This window comes from Mesoplodon mirus, assembly GCF_964341445.2.
Source record: "Mesoplodon mirus genome assembly, chromosome: 3".
In the NCBI taxonomy this organism is placed as follows: domain Eukaryota; kingdom Metazoa; phylum Chordata; class Mammalia; order Artiodactyla; family Ziphiidae; genus Mesoplodon; species Mesoplodon mirus.
Window position 1 is genome coordinate 8347770 of NC_138978.1, and position 5757 is coordinate 8353526.

General features: G+C 50.5%; 1 pseudogene across 1 annotated transcript; it reads left to right on the plus strand.

The window, feature by feature from the left end:
• Positions 1–266: 266 nt before the first annotated feature.
• Positions 267–5470, plus strand: LOC309800615 (large ribosomal subunit protein uL18-like; annotated as a pseudogene). Its single transcript has 2 exons — positions 267–433; positions 4299–5470. The product of its transcript is annotated as a large ribosomal subunit protein uL18-like (transcript).
• Positions 5471–5757: the final 287 nt, after the last annotated feature.

Consider the following 5757-nt stretch of genomic DNA (forward strand, 5'->3'; position numbering starts at 1 on the left):
ACCAGGGAGGACTTCTTGGAGGAGGCAACATTTAAACCCACTCTCTGTTTCATTCATTTGTTTATTCATCCATTTGGGCAGAGCAGCCTCTATTCCTGGAGAGAGCAAGAGATAGAAGGCCCAGTTCTGAACCAAGACCTAGGGGGAGAGACAGCTGGCGGCCGAATTATTACAACACAGTGGGAAACATGGTGGTAGAGGTAGGAACCAAGTGGGAGCGTGGAAGCTGGAGAAACAGCCAGGGAAGTTTTTCCTTGAGAGGAGGCATGGAGCGGGTCTTCCAGGACCCAGAGAAGGTGAGTAATCTGAGCCTCCAGGGGACAGGCTCAGGGGCCATGCACAGCTCCTCTGAAGGGATGGACCAGCAAGTCCCCGTTACAAGTGCTGTGCACGGTCGTGGTGGCATGGAGAAAGAGGAGGAGGAGGGGGTCTGGTGACTAAGACCTCCTGGTTCCCAGCCCCCCCCAGGGCTTGGAGTCAGAGGGGACTGGATAAGGCTGGGTCTTGGTGAAGGAACAGAAGTTTATCAGCCAGAGAAGGACACTCCAAGTGTACCCCGCACGTGCAGAGACCTAAGGGCAGGAGGGAGCTGGCACAGGGTGGGGAAGCCTGGCTTCATGGCAGAAGATGGAGCCTTAGGCCCAGGAGGTGGGAGACAGGTGACTGGGTCACAGGGGCTATGGGGGGCAGCACCGAGGAGCCTGAGCGAAATCCTAGAAGTAATCAACAGTCATGGGCGGTCTGCAGGCTAGGGAGGTGACTGTCAGAGCTGAGTATCTGTGCTTGTTTACAAACATGTTCAAGGGACTTGCCTGGCGGTCCAGTGGTTAAGACTCCGTGCTCCCAGTGCAGGGGGCCTGGGTTCCACACCTGGTCAGGAAACTAGATCCCGAATGCCACAACTAAGACCCAGCACAGTCAAATAAGTAAATTTTTAAAAAATATTTATTTATTTATATATTTTTGGCTGTGCCGGGTGTTACGGCACACAGGATCTTTGTTGAGGCATCTTTTTTAGTTGTGGCACGCGGGCTCATAGTTGTGGCATGTGGGATGTAGTTCCCCGACCAGGGAACGAACCTGGGCCCCCTGCATTGGGAGTGCGGAGTCTTACCCACTGGACCACCAGGGAAGTCCCAGTAAATATTTTTTTTTTTTAATAAATTTATTTATTTTATTTATTTTCGGCTGCGTTGGGCCTTCGTTCCTGCGCGTGGGCTTTCTCTAGTTGTGGTGAGTGGGGGCTACTCTTCGTTGTGGTGCGCGGGCTTCTCATTGCGGTGGCTTCTCTCTTTGTGGAGCACGGACTCTAGGTGTGTGGGCTTCAGCAGTTGCGGCACACAGGCTCAATAGTTGTGGCGCACGGGCTTAGTTGCTCCATGGCATGTGGGATATTCCCGGACCAGGGATTGAACCTGTGTCCCCTGCATTGGCAGGCAGATTCTCAACCACTGCGCCACCTGGGAAGCCCCCAGTAAATATTTTTTAAAAAATAAATATCTTAACAGACTTTTAAAAAAACAAACAAAAAAAACCCCAAACAGATATGTTCCAATGCCTGCTCAGGGCCGGGGATACGGCAATAAGCAAGACATGGCCTCCGCCCGTGGAGAGCCAGTGACTCCGGTGGTAAAAGCGCCATCAGGGTGACCGTGCTAGGTACCCGGGAGCCCAGAAGAGCGGGTTAGGCTCAGGAAAGAAAAATTAAAAACCAGTAACACCTAGTATTTATCAAGCCCTCCCTCCACGCCAGGTGCCTCCCATTTGTTACCCCATTAATAATAATAATAGTAGGAGCAGCAGCAGCAGTAATAAGTAACACTTATTTTGTGCCAGCTTCTTTCTGTTCTATGTGCTTTTACCCATATTAATTCCTTTAATCTTCACGACAACCCTGGGAGGTGGATATTATGATCAATGTCCCCATTTGACAGATAAGGACATGGAGGCTCAGAAGCTGAGTGACTTCTCCAAGGAATAAGTGGCTGAGCCAGGATATGAACTCAGACCCTCCCGCTTCCCCAGTCCATGCTGGCCTCTTCCTGCCCCGCCCCCCACTCCATCAAGGGATGGGCTGGGGGCTGAGGGGGCGGGGCACTGCTGGCAATGAGCCGATGGCCTTGTCCTCTCCCTTCAGGCAGCCTTGGGCTGCTGCATTCTCCTGCCGACTGAGGCTGGTGTTTTATGAACCCAGAACCGCAGCAAGATTCTCCTATTAATTTATTGGTATTGCTAATTAAACATCATATTCGCAAATGTAAATTTCCTAATGGCCTCCCTTCCATTTCCGAAGTTTCCCAAAAGAGATTTCTTGTTATGGTTGTCAATTGAAATCAATTAAATCTCACCGGATGGGTGGGCTGTGGCTGGCTCAGGGGTCACCGAGGGGATCTGGGGCCTCTGGACAGGGTCTAGCTGGGCCCCTTGTTGACCACAGAAGAGGACTGGGATCAGGGAACTCTGGGGAAAAAGAGGCAGAGTAGGCCCAGCCCCAAGCTCTTGGGTGTCAGCTGCCTTCTCTCTGACCTCCCCTAGTCAGGGATGGGCTTTCCTCTGGCCCTTGATGTGGTTGTTGGCTGGGCCTGTAGCAGTTTGCACGTCAGGGAGGCCAGGACTAGGATGCGGAGTGAGGAGGGAGGTGGAGGGAAGAGAGAATCTAATAGGAGGATCCAGGAATGAGCAAATGCCAGTGCTTGGAGGAAACTTAGAGATTTTTCCAGTCAAACCACTCATTTGAAAAATGGGGAAACTGAGACACCAGGGAGGAAGTGACATGCCCAAGGCCACAGAGTGAATATGTGGAGAAGTTAGGACTTAAACAGAGATCTGCCTGTAATCCCTTTGAGAATTTGATGAGCTATGTGCCCTCACTCCAGAAACATGTGCACAGGGATCACATAATTGCAGGGACCTTGCTCTCTACCATGGCAATCCCCGACCCCAGTCAGTCATCGTGTAGTGCTTAAAAGCAATGGCTCTTGGATCACAAGTTACCACTTTGAATCCCATATCCAGCAAGCTCTCTGCCTCTCTGGACCTCAGTCTTCCTGTCTGTAATATGGAATGGCAGTCTCTCCCTCCCAGGGCTGCTGGGAGGGTTATCTGACAAAGCATGTGAGTGCCCAATACCAGGATGGGCCTCATCATGTCAGAGCCCAGTGTGGAGAGGGCTCTGGCCAGTGCCGGCCTGGGCTGCAGGTGGACCCAAGGAGGTTGGGAGAGGGTGAGCCCACGCGGGCCGAGGCTTGGCTTCACGTTTGGAATGATGGTCACCATTTACTCAGCGCTGAGACATCACATGCATCATCTCTGTAATTCTCCCAGCTGATGAGGAGGTGCTGTCTTTGTCTCCTTCACAGATGGGGAAACTGAGGCTAGGGAAGTCCAGGATTTGCCTGGCCTGGGGTTCCCTGGGGGAAGGTCTCTCTGACTCCAGAGTCTGAGTTGGTAACTGCTCTGCCTTTGCTGAGAATGAAATGGAAGAACTAAGAGTGGACTAGCCGCCAGGACTTTGAGTCCCTGCTCTGCAGCTCCTTTGCTGGGGGGGCTTGAGCATGACCCCTGCACAATCAGGGCCCAGGACACACCTGAAGTATGTCAGAGAGGACTGATGGTCTCTGCAGGCCAGTCTAAGACACCAGGGTGCACACAACGGTCAGCACTGTCCTGTCCACTCCTGCAGCTACAGGCCTAGTGTCCCCTCCCGACACCCCTAAGCACAGTCTCTGGGGAGAAAGGCAGAAAAGGGAACCTGTGGGGGAAACTAAGTCAAAGGGCCAGGGCATTGGCAAGGACCCGGAGGATGCGGAAGACCCCTTCCCTTGCCTTTGTCCCTGGTACTTGGGCAAAGCTGGGGAGTGGGACTGGTGGGGAAGGAGATAAGTGAGGGACGTCTCCCAGATGCCAGGAAGCATCCACCTCGCCCCAGCTCTCCATGGCATACGTGGCTTTTGTGTGTCAGTATCTTTAGGGGACCAGTGGGTAATCTGAGTGTTTTGGTTGCTGCTTGGGAATCTCCATTAGAGAGAGTTTTAAAAATACACTCTATTGTTGTTTATTATTAATGGTAATGACACAGGGCGCGAGGCTGCTCATCAGCTTCCTACTGTCCCCAGCTTCTAATGTGCTGGGTGGAACAGTCACGACCCAGAGCCTTGTGTGGAGCGTGGGCTGGGCTCAGGGCACAGGACTGGACCCCGGGGTGCCCAGACATTAAAAAAAATTTTTTTTTGCTTTTCCGCCCCCCGGAGCCGTGCTGGTTCTGCAGCTCAGTGGTGGCTAGGGCCTCTGTTCTACAGGACGGGGTTTGTTAAAGTTGTCAAGAATAATCCTACTTCAAGAGATACCAAGTGAAATTTAGAAGACGGCGAGAGGGCAAAACTGACTACTATGCTTGGAAACGATTGGTAATCCAAGATAAAAATAAGTACAACACACCCAAATACAGAGTGACAGTTCATGTAAGTAACAGATATCATTTGTCAGATTGCTTACGCCCGCATAGAAGGAGATATGATCGTTTGTGCAACTCCTGAAGTACGGTGTGAAGGTTGGCCTGACCAATTATGTTGCAGCTTATTGTACTGGCCTGCTGCTGGCACGCAGGCTTCTTAATAGGTGTGGAATGGACAAAATTTATGAAGGCCAAGTCGAGGTGACTGGAGATGAATACAATGTGGAAAGCATTGATGGTCAACCTGGTGCCTTCACCTGTTACTTGGATGCAGAGCTTGCCAGGACTACTACTGAGAATAAAGTTTTTGGGGCCCTGAAGGGAGCTGTCGATGGAGGCTTGTCTATCCCTCACAGTACCAAACGGTTCCCTGGTTATGATTCAGAAAGCAAAGAATTCAATGCTGAGGTACACCGAAAGCACATCATGGGGCAGAACATTGCAGATTATATGCATTACCTGATGGAAGAAGAAGAAGATACTTACAAAAAACAACTCTCTCAATACATAAAGAAAAACGTAACTCCAGACATGATGGAGGAGATGGATAAGAAAGCTCATGCTATAACATGAGAGAATCCAGTGTATGAGAAGAAGGCTAAAAAAGAAGTTAAAAAGAAGAGGTGGTACCATCCCCAAATGTCACTTGCCCAGAAGAAAGATCGGGTAGCTCAGAGGAAGGCAAGCTTCCTTAGAGCTCAGGAATGGGCTGCTGAGGGTTAATAAACCAAACCACAATTTCTGCAAAGATTTTTCAGATAAAGACAGTAATAAACTTATTGAACAAGAAAAAAAAATTTTTTTTAATGTGGTAAAATACACAGAACATAAAATTTAACATTGTAGGCCTTTTTTTTTTTTTTTTTTTTTGCGGTACGCGGGCCTCTCACTGTTGTGGCCTCTCCCGCTGAGGAGCACAGGCTCCGGACGCGCAGGCTCAGCGGCCATGGCTCACGGACCCAGCCGCTCCGCGGCATGTGGGATCTTCCCGGACCGGGGCACAAACCCATGTCCCCTGCATCGGCAGGTGGACTCTCAACCACGGTGCCACCAGGGAAACCCTGTAGGCCTTTTAAAGTATGTAATTCAGTGGCATTAAGTACATTTTATGTAGCTGTCTAGTTCTAGTTCTAAAACTTTCTCATCACCTCAAAATGAAACCTCATACCCATTAAGCAGTCAATCCTCATTTTCCCATCCCCCTGGCAACCACGAAGCTGCCTTCTGTCTCTATAGATGTGCCTTTTCTGGATTTGCCGATTCTGTATCCATTAAACATCAACTCCCCATTTCCCCCTCCCCCC